The 11,475-nt window shown below is 42.4% G+C and overlaps 1 long non-coding RNA gene across 1 annotated transcript; it reads right to left on the bottom strand.

Annotated features, from left to right (window-relative positions):
• Window positions 1-2,103: 2,103 nt before the first annotated feature.
• On the bottom strand, window positions 2,104-2,941 carry LOC120437823. The gene is made up of 3 exons (XR_005611426.1): window positions 2,903-2,941; window positions 2,606-2,680; window positions 2,104-2,228 (listed from the first exon to the last, which is right to left on the bottom strand). It is a non-coding gene; the product is annotated as an uncharacterized LOC120437823 (long non-coding RNA).
• Between the last annotated feature and the right edge of the window lie 8,534 nt (window positions 2,942-11,475).

Here is an 11,475-nt window from a genome sequence, read left to right as displayed (position 1 = left end):
CCATTTACGCCGTCGTTTACACAGATGTCTTTCAGGTGTTTCAGTGCTCTTTCCATGGAGAGACGGAGAAACAGGTGAGAGGAAGCAGAATGAAAGAGAAATACATGATCAGGGTGGATGCAGGACCAAAACGCAGGACTTTCAAACCAACAGGAATTTCAGGAATCAATGTGTTATTTTATTAGGTGGCAATATGTCCTAGTGCAGTCAGACGGAAAAGCCAGGGTCAAAGGTGAGGCACATCAAGCACAGAATAATAATTTTGTGTTAATCTTAGATGAGTAGTTTTATGGACAAAACCACCAGGACATCCAATGTCACCTTAGTGCTGGGTATTCCCATCTCTATATACAGGTGTATAATTATTCTTTCTTTTCTTTCCCCACAGATTAGGTGTGTTTTATACCTTTTTTGTTTTTTTTTTGTTTTTTCATATTTTGTCATGTACTTTTGTTCCTTTTCATATTTTTGTTTGCATGTACTATAAATTTGGAAAAGTACAAAATAAAGTTAAAATAAATAAATAAATAAAATTTTTGTCATGTGTTAGAACATTAGATATATTGGAGTGTGTATAATGGTTCATGTGGTAACTGTTATTAACGTGCATCCTTTTTGAACTGGTTTTATAGGAAATTACCCGACACTGCTAATTCTACAGCTACTGCTACCAATAATACTCATGTTAATAAAAAGTAAAATATCAGTAAAACATTAACAGCTCCAGTAATACAGAGTTCTGTCATGCTGATGAGTATCGGTGATTGGCTGCTCTTCCTTTCAGGGTGGTGGCTGCCTCGGGCGGTGTTTCTGGGGCTGGTACCTGTGAATCATTCTTTAGCTGTCCTGTTACCCTGACACAGAGAATAATGAGAAGTAAACTCGTGATGTGTCCACACAGTGAAGTTTCTGCTAAATGAAGTCATGTAGTGATCCTGCTGAGCTGCTCTCTTCTCTCTTGGCTGCCTCAAAGGATGTAGTCATGATGATCCTGCTGAGCTGCTCTCTTCTCTCACTTCTTCAGATTCTCTTGATACGCACTTGAGCTTTTACACACATGATACAAAGATATTTCATATGCTGAACAGACTTTATTGAAACAGAGACAATCATCAGAATACAGTGAGACAGAGCTAATCAAACAGATTGATTGTAGGATCAATGATCATTGTTGGAGTCAAAGATCTGAGATCACAGTGGGTGAACATCATTTCAGAAAGGAAAGAAAAACAATCAAACTGGTTAAACAGGAACACCATAGACTCTTTGGTTTCTGCCCAGTGAGCATTCCCAGCTCTGTTACTAAAACGAACTGAAGGTCAGGTACAGCGTGTATTACCTTTGTTCCCACTGTTGAGGTTTTTTGTCTAATGAAGACCCTGGGATATCTGTACTGCTCCACAGCTGCTGTGTTGACGATCACAGAGACCGCCCGAATGGGAAGACCGAGTCTTTCTTGTACCACAGGTACACGTAACTCCTCTCTGCCCCTTGCTTAGATCAAAGTTACCTTGTAAAGCCCATATACTGAAACAATATCTCGTCTATATCATCAGTGGAGATCTTCAGATCTGTGATGGCTCTTTGAGAGTTAGTGGTCTGACGGTACCAGATGAAGACAAAGGATCCTCCTGCACCTCTGTTGGTATCTTCATCCACTCTGATGTAGCCGTTCTGGAAGTAGTCAGCATCTCCATCATAGTCAGCATTGGCAGTGATGTCACAGATGTAGGTTGGTCTCTCCTCTCTCACACACAGGTAGATCCATTTTCCTCTAGCTTTCCGGTTCAGATCACAGGCCAGTCTCTCCCATCCAAATGCAAACATCTGGGCTTCCTCTCTTGCTTCTATAGAGACATGAAGGTTCACAATGGGAACATCGTACTCTGAGTTACCTCTGTAGTACCACAGGTAGATGTAGTCTCCGCTTGTTCCGGCATTGAGGTTCTTGTTAATCTTCTGGTAACCTGCAGTGATCAGACCCTGATGTAGTCTCATGCCATCATTGTAACCTGCAGTGATCAGACCCCTGAATGCCATCATTGAATGTAAGCTGAAGCTGGTGATTGGTGAGCTGTACCAAAGGTACCAAAGGTAGATGTATTTCCTTCAGCTCCTTTGTTCAGATCAACATCGATTTTGATGAAACCTTGACTGCTAAGATACGTCTCTTCAGCTTCATCCAGAGACACCTGGAGCTCGGTGATGTACTGGACCACTGATTGTTCCTGCATCAAAGTTAAAAGATTAATGAGTAAACAGAAAGATTTAAAATCTGTTTTAAAAGTTTGAAATCAGGAAGGTGCGTAGTAGCTGAAACTGCTGTAGCATTACTACTTTGTCTACATTTACAGTTTTTTCTGAGATATAATAAAATGACATGATTTTGCTACTAAACGGAATAGTGTTTTTTAAATGTATAGCTAATTAAACTTGAATTGTTCTGAATGTTTTTGTACTTTATGCTAAAAAGTAAGCTAATTAAACTTGAATTGATGAATGTTTTAAATGTATGAAAGTTTGAAATGAAAATAAATGTGTGAAAACTGAAAAGCAGCACACATTTTCACACAGACTGGACACAAAAGAGAATATGAAGCGTTACCAGAGTGAAGGGAGGTCCGATCAGCAGCAGCAGATAAACCTTCAGCAGAGTCTTCATAGTCTCCATCTCTTCCTCCTTAAACCACAAACACATTAAGGTACCTGTGAATTGAACTACTGATAAAGATTTTATGCTCTCTGCCTCCCCAAAAACTTGCCTGGGAACGCACTGTACAACATGCTGGACGAGAAATGATTTTAATTGATTACCTCAAGATGGGTAAAAAGGGTCATTTTGCCAAATTTAAAGGAACATAAAGAGCAAACAGAGATGCTGTGTGAGCAGTTGTATACTTACGTGTGTATAGACAGCGTTTGGCTGGCTGAAAGCTGCTGATCGTTCTTTATACACACAGCAGCATCAGTATCGTGAAGTCTCACACCTCCCAGTGCAATCTACACACAACATTCTCTGACGCTGAAATTTTCTGACGTGCAGTTTCAGCCCTCCTGCTTCCTGCTTCTCTGCATTCACGTGATGATCAACTGAGCTAAACATGAATTTCAAAAAATAATCTGTTGTATATTAATGAATAAAAACACATTTGAGCACTGTGTGGACTGTCAGTAGCTACATGGGGATTAAATATATCAATGAAAAATGAAGGTGAAGTTTGATTTCTCAGAGATATTAATCTGAAATGTTTTTTTGTTTTTGTTTTTTATCTGAATATCTGTAAAAGTACCTGTTTTCACTGCCAATGCTGACTATGATGGAGATGCTCAGTACTTCTGCTTCCAGTGTTTATCTCCTTCAGCAGTGGCGCACTTAAGTTTCCTGTTTTTGATATTATTTTTAATGATTTGATTTGTATTTATAACTGGTATCAAACTGTTGCTTCCTGCAGTGGGAAGAGCCACGGACGATATTATCGGGAGTTGCAATTCCTCTCCAGGACTGTGTGTCGGGTCATGATGGTGAGCAGACCAAGGTTGCATTACTGCCCAGTAGTGATGTTCAAAACACCTTGAGGTGCACTGTTTAAATAAAACTGAACTAAATTGAAACACTGTAACATTTAAAGGTTTTGAAAAAATCTGACATCATCTTCACAAGTAGAATGGGAGGCAGAGCCTTCAGTTTTCATTTTACTTTACAAATTGACCTTCATGCATTCAGCTTCTACTGGGATCTTTGTGATGGACACAAGCAGGTGAGGAACTCTGAGATGATGACATTTCTTGACCTGTGTCGTTGTCATCTCAGCAGCTGTTTGGTGGAGTCAGGAAGTGAATGATGAGTTTTAACAAAACCTCTCAACATTTGAAGAAACGAGTTGTGTTCAGATTAAACTCATTTCTTCAGAGGACACAGCAACATCAGAGTTTAACTCATCCGGATCTTTAATGTTGTAAAGAAAGAGAAACTCCTGGTGGACTTTCAGGTCCCAGCTGTTTACACACTGACTGCTGTGAAATGTGTACAATGTTCAGACTTTCAAAGAAATAAATGGCTTCACAGAGAATTAACTTGACGTCTGCTGAGAAACTGTAACTGTTGGATGCTGTGAGGAAAACTGCTGAGCATGTGTGAGAGTGTCATGTTTAACGGCTTTTCAGAGAGTCACTGCCTTCACTTTCAGAGTTTCTTCATGTTCTGCTTCATCAGCACTTCTTCACAGCTTCTGACTTCAAAATGATGGGTCATGAACAAGTGTTGAAATGATTCTTACTAATGAAAGATATTTTTAATAGCAGCAGCAGCTCTTTCACTTCCTTTTACTTCTCTTTTGAGAAACTGCCTCATGAAAACCAAACTGTGTTGTAATCTCTTGTAATCTGTATCTCTTTTAAATCACAGAAAAAACAAAACATCTTTAATTATTTTACGTATAGTTGGTCTTGTTTCTTTCTTTCTTACTGTGTAAGAATATTCAACACTGCTATCAATGCATTTTTCAAAAAAGGTCTCTCTGCGCAAAGTGGGCCTAAAAACATAAACAGCTGTGGGATACTGTTTGTCCGTGATTTGAACCGGGGGAACAAACTGTGGCAGGATGAGTGTTGTGTCAAGTTTGGTGTCACTGACAAAGTGTGCTCCCCGTGCGTCGTGAGCATTCGCTGGGCATGGAGCGCAAATTCAGTTTACTCCGCCTCCATTACAGGCGATTAGACGTGGCAGTAGTGATGTTTTAGTTTTGTGAAAAGTGAAAAATGAGTGTCGTTACATTACCATTCAGTTTTAGGGTGACAATAGAAAATTATATATTTATTGTTCTCACGTGGTATCGGACGGGATTATTTTAACAAACGAATGACATTTTGCCTGATAATTATTTTTATCCTCCTGTAACTTCCCTGTACAGAGAGCTAAAACCTCCAAAGTTTCAGGATTAGTTGGTCGTTCTAAGAAGTGTTTGTGAACTAAAAATCAAAAATGGGGAATACTGTTTGTCTGTGATTTGGAGAGCCCAGCGTGTGCTCCTGACGCAGGGCAAACCAATTCTTTTGGGGACACCTACCTTGGCACAACAGCTGTTGTGCAGGTGAAGCTGAAGACAATATATGAAGGCAAGATTGCGTAAGGTTGCAGGTCCAGATGGCGTCAGCTCCAGGCTCCTGAGGTGCTGCGCAGATGAACTGTGTAGCATCCTAGGATATCTGTTCAACCTGAGCCTGTCACTGGGGAAAGTACCACAGCTGTGGAAGACCTCCTGTGTGGTACCGGTACCAAAGACCTCCCATCCCAAGGACCTCAGCAGCTACAGGCCGGTAGCCCTGACATCGCATCTGATGAAGACCCTCGAGAGGTTGGTTCTAAGCCATCTGCGCCCCCTGGTGAGGTCTTCATTGGATCCGCTGCAGTTTGCTTACCAGCCTGGCATTGGGGTGGAGGACGCCATCATCTACCTCCTGCACCGAGCTCTGACTCACCTGGAGAAGCCTGGAAGCACTGTGAGGATCATGTTCTTTGATTTCTCCAGTGCTTTCAACACCATCCAGCCACTTCTGAGAGACAAGCTGGAGCTATCGGGAGTGGACCACCACATGTCCCAGTGGATACTGGACTACCTCACAGAACGTCCACAGTATGTGAGGTCACAGGGCTGTGTCTCTGACACACTGGTCTGCAGTGCGGGGGGCCCCACAGAGAACTGTGCTGGCACCGTTCCTCTTCACCCTACACTGCAGACTTCTCCATCAACTCCCCACGCTGCCACCTACAGAAGTTCTCTGGCGACTCTGCCATAGTCGGCCTCATCACAGGTGAGGACGACTCAGAGTACAGACAGTGGACTCTGGACTTTGTGGACTGGTGTCAGCAGAACCACCTGCTGATCAACGCCGGGAAAACCAAGGAGTTGGTGGTGGACTTCCGGAGACGCAGACCCACCACACTGACACCGGTGAACATCCAGGGAGTGGACATTGAGATAGTGGACTCTTATAGGTACCTGGGTGTTCACCTGAATAATAAACTGGACTGGAGCCACAACACTGATGCTCTTTACAGGAAGGGTCAGAGCAGACTCTACCTGCTGAGGCGGCTGAGGTCAGTTGGAGTACAGGGAGCGCTTTTAAAGACCTTCTATGACTCTGTGGTGGCATCTGTCATTTTTTACAGTGTTAGTATGTTGGAGCAGCAGTTTATCGGCAGCTGAGAGGAAGAGGTTGGATAAACTCATCAGGAAGGCCAGCTCTGTTCTGGGATGCACTCTGGACCCAGTGCAGGTGGTGGGAGACAGAAGGACTCTGGCCAAAATAACATCTCTGATGGACAGAGTCTCCCACCCCATGCATGGAAATGTTGCTGAACTGCAGAGCTCCTTCAGTGACAGACTGCTGCATCCTAGATGCATGAAGGAGCGTTTCCGCAGGTCCTTCCTCCCTGCAGCTGTCAGACTGTACAATCAGAACTGCTCCCAACAATCATAGATGTTTACATCTGCGCTGTAACAACTTGTACTGTTATAACTCGCACATTACTTTTCTCAGCTTATATATACACTATACATGTCTACGTTTTAATGCACAGGTACAATACACAATCTGCACTTTTCTAATTATTCTAAATATTCTTAACTATTTAAACATCTTTCAGTATCCTGCTCTGTTTGCACACGATCTGTACTCTAACTTTAACAACTGTACTGTCATCTGCTTTGGTAACTATTGTCCATGATGTAAATATGTAAAAATTGTGTTTCTGTTCTGTGTCCTGTTCTGTTTGAATCACATGATTAGTTCATTACCAGGCCTCTGGAGAACTTCAAGACATGTTGAGAAGGTAATTTATCCATTTAAATCAGCTGTGATGGATCAAGGACACATCTAAAACCTGCAGGGACACCGGCCCTGGTGGACTGGGATTGGGGACCCCTGCTCTACACCATATGGGTTTAGAACTGAAGAAGCTTCTCAGATGAGAGGTGATACGTCTTCATAAAGCTTAAAGAAGTCCATGTGCTTTCTTTCCAAGCTCCTTAGACTATAATTGTGGTTATACTTTGTAATATAGATTTCATTGATCTTGATGCATTCTCAATCATCCAGGAAAGTAAATCTCCAAAAGTTGAATCTGTTCATCTGGACGTAGCGTTTTGTGGAGAAACGTTTGGTCACTCATCCAAGTGACTTCTTCAGTCTCAGCTGACTGCAGGTTTCCCCAAACCTTATAAACAGTACATTTGCATAATGACTGAAACCAGCCCACTGAAGGAACAATGGGCTGTGAGGTCAATGGCCATAATCATAATTATGCAAATTCCCATGACCATTGATCAACAACCACTGACCAAAACCCACTGATCAAAGGACACTCCTGATCAATGGCCATGAGTACCATTCACAGAGAGTTTGGGAATGGCTGCAAACCAGCATTGTAAGATGGCGAAGGATGTACCCTTAGGCCCCTCCTCGATTCAGAGATGGTCTTTCCCTTTTCACGTAAATGGCCTTCTTGACTCACCTGCTTGTTTTGATTAAGGTTCCTCCCTGTCCAGTATGTGTACATCCTCATCATTGAAAGAGTGTCCACTGGCCTGTAGGTGTAAATAGACTGCAGAGTCCTGGCCTGATGAGGTAGCTCTTCTGTGTTGTGCCATCCGCTTCACTAGAGGTTGTTTGGTTTCCCGATGTATAAATCCTGGCAATCCTCCTGGCACTTAACAGCGTACACTATGTTACTCTGTTTGTGTCGGGGACCCGATCAAAGGGTGGACCAGTTTTTGGCGCAGCGTATTTGGTGTTTAAAAGCCACAGAGACCCGGTGTTTAGAAAATCTTACAATGCTGTGATTGCAGACATTCCCCAACTCTCTGTGAATGGTACTCATGGCCATTGATCAGTGTTCTTTGATCAGTGGGTTTTGGTCAGTGATTGTTGATCAATGGTCATGGGAATTTGCATAATTATGATTAAGGAACTGACCTCACAGCCCATTGTTCCTTCAGTGGGCTGGTTTCAGTCATTATGCAAATGTACTGTTTATAAGGTTTGGGGAAACCTGCAGTCAGATGAGGTGACCTGCAGTCTGAAGAAGTCACTTTGATGAGTTTCCAAGCGTTTCTCCCACAAAACGCTACGTCCAGATGAACAGATTCAACTTTTGGAGATTTCATTGATCCATCATTACATTTACATATCCAGTTGAATGTACCCTATATGCATTATTAAAGCAGAGCTCAGTATTTACTCCACATGTCAGTACTTCCAAATGAGCTGTTAATCAGAGCTTTGTGTGATCTGGCTTTTGGTGAAGAAATGGTCCAGAAAGGGCAAAAAAGAGTGAAACATTAAGGCCAATTACCACAATGAGGTAGCTGATGATCTGGCAAGTGAAGGGCTGAGCTGGTCTTAAGTACACCCACATGATTGCTGCTAATGATCTGCAGGTGAGCAGGGATAGACACAAAAACTGGAACTCTGGTCAGAGGTTGGACTTAGGCCGGATCATGACAGAAACAGTGAATTCTTCCTAACTATAACTCATTAAACAAATACAAGTACAAATGTGTAGAAGATACAGACTTCCTTCTAAACTAAACATGACATTTTTGGAATCACTTGAATTATGGGTTACTCTGGTTCCACAGAAGAGGGGCCTGAAAACTGAAGGCTCTGCCTCCCATTCAACAAGTAAGCCTGCAGTGTGAGAGCGAAGTGCTCTAATAGGGTGATATGGTACTACAAGGTCATTAAGATAAGATGGGGCCTGATTATTTAAGACCTTGTATGTGAGGAGCAGGATTTTGAATTCAATTCTGGATTTAACAGGAAGCCAATGAAGGGAAGCCAAAACAGGAGAAATTGCTCTTCTTTCTAGTCCCTGTCAGGACTCTTGCTGCAGCATTTTGGATCAGCTGAAGGCTTTTCAGGGAGTTTTTAGGACATCCTGATAATAATGAATTACAGTAGTCCAGCCTGGAAGTAATGACATTTCTTGACCTGTGTCGTTGTCATCTCAGCAGCTGTTTGGTGGAGTCAGGAAGTGAATGATGAGTTTTAACAAAACCTCTCAACATTTAAAGAAACGAGTTGTGTTCAGATTAAACTCATTTCTTCAGAGGACACAGCAACATCAGAGTTTAACTCATACAGATTTTTAATGTTGTAAAGAAAAAGAAACTCCTGGTGGACTTTCAGGTTCCAGCTGTTTACACACTGACTGCTGTGAAATGTGTACAGTGTTCAGAGTTTTAAAGAAATAAATGGCTTCACAGAGAATTAACTTGACATCTGCTGAGAAACTGTAACTGTTGGATGCTGTGAGGAAAACTGCTGAGCATGTGTGAGAGTGTCATGTTTAACAGCCTTTCAGAGAAACAGCAAACCACCTCTGCCCAGCATCCTGCTCGCGAATCTCCAGTCTCTTGACAACAAACTTGACGAGCTCGGATTAAACCCCAACAAGACATCAGGGACTGCTGTGTTCTGGCCTTCACAGAGACATGGCTGGAGCCCAACGCCCCGACTGCGCCATCACGCCGGATGGATTCACTGTTTACCGGAGAGACCGAACGAAGGACTAAGGCAAGAAAAGGGGAGGAGGGTGTGCTTTATGGTTAACTCTATGGTTAACACTTCTAAACAACAGAGGCTGACCCAAGTGCCTCAGAGCCAGGCACGCCACATCACAGCTCTCTAAATAAGTTTCAAAATAAGAGCTGAAAGCTGTGTTTGCTTGTGTTAGCTTATTATTGTGGAGACTAACATTCAGTGATCATGTGTTCAGACTCATAATGATTACTCTCATAAATCCTGATCTTTGTATTTACTGTGTGTTGGAGTCACACAGACTGTGTTTTTCAGGAACAGTGATTCTGATGTGAGCCTGCTAGCTGACAGCAGACCTGATGAAACCACATGTTCACATCTGTGAGGACAGACTGACCTTTGACTGCACCTTGGTTCTCCTCAGAGGTCTGTACAGGAGCATGTCCACCCCACTGAAGATCTCAGTCACTGTGAAACATAGAAAGCTGCTTGTGTGGCCTCTGCCTCACATGTAGATGCAGCTACAGGTTTCTCTGTCAGTCAGACTGAAACAGTGTCCTGATGCTGCATCATTCAGCTCTGTGCCCCAGTCAGCATCACTGTGTCTACCAGTGTCAGTGTTTCTTTTTCCTGTAACACTCAGCACAGGCTCAGCTGGTATCCAGTGTTGACTTTCAGCTGCTGTGATAGATCCTCTAACATAGATCAGCTCTGCTACATGTTGTTAGATAAGTGCAGCTGCCTGTCATGTCCTGATGTTTCTCTGGGTCAGCAGCTTCTCCATCAGAGGTTCACATGGAGCTGATCCAGTATCTCCAGTAACTGTGTTCTGTGCCTCACTGGTTCATCCTTCTGTCTGTGTGACGTCAGTCAGATGTTAAACTCTGTAATCTTCACTGTGTCACAGAGTTCAGTGAGTCCCGTTATTCACAGGATCAATTAGATCATCAGAGATGATCAGCAATCAGTGGTGCCAACTGCACCTCCTGTGGTGAGAGGATGCAATAATGCAATGTAGCATTTTTACACTGAACACTTTGTTAGGGTTCAATGTTGAGAGAAGAATCCATAAAACCACAGATCCAGGCGCAGCAATTTAGACTGCATTTTAATGAACACATGTGTGAGTTCAACAACCCAATCAGTGTTGAACTGAACTTACAATCATGAGACAAGGTTTTATATGGGTACAATAACAAAGCCCCTCTTTACAAAAATAGACAATAGTACAGCTTACGTCAATCCAAACCACAAAATGTTCCCTGACCTTAACATTGCTCTAAAAAAACATTGTCTTCGGTCGGTGCTTCCCTCTTCGCTGTCGCTCGTCTGGTGCACTTCTCTAAGCACGTCGGCACACTTCTGCATTTCTGTGTGTATGTGTCTGCAGTGTATGCTACGCACGTGTCATGACCTCTCACTATTTGTCTGTGTGTACGTGCAGAGTTTGCATCTGCTTTCTGAACCTTAGTTGACCTCAACTTACAACCAACCAGGCTAAGGCCATCCTGTGTGTAATGATCTTGACTTATATGTGAAATATATAAACAACTGTTTCAATCTACCACAACTGCTTAAGGCTTAATCCGCAATAAATGCATACTAAACACCCTTGCACTTAAACTTCTGGCTTCAGTTTCACTTCTGCAAAACATGCTCTGCAGACGCTGCTTTTGTTTCCTGTCTCATTTTGGCACAGAGAGTATTGTCCTGTCTCTGCCCTCTACACAGAGATCATAAAAGCATTAATAACATTTAAATTATAGATTCAACAGAACCATTTAAAATGGTTCTTCTTGGACCTGTAATAAAGGCTATAACCATATATTTGAACATCTGAATGCATCTAACTGCAACCTCACTATTAATACTGAAATGTTAATGATGATTATAAAATAGCAGCAACTAATAGCAGGACAATATTTCTATTCCTGA

This window comes from Oreochromis aureus, linkage group 3 (genome assembly GCF_013358895.1).
Source record: "Oreochromis aureus strain Israel breed Guangdong linkage group 3, ZZ_aureus, whole genome shotgun sequence".
NCBI lineage: Eukaryota > Metazoa > Chordata > Actinopteri > Cichliformes > Cichlidae > Oreochromis > Oreochromis aureus.
The sequence above is the reverse complement of the archived record's forward strand: the minus strand, read 5'-3'. Positions and strand labels throughout refer to the sequence as shown.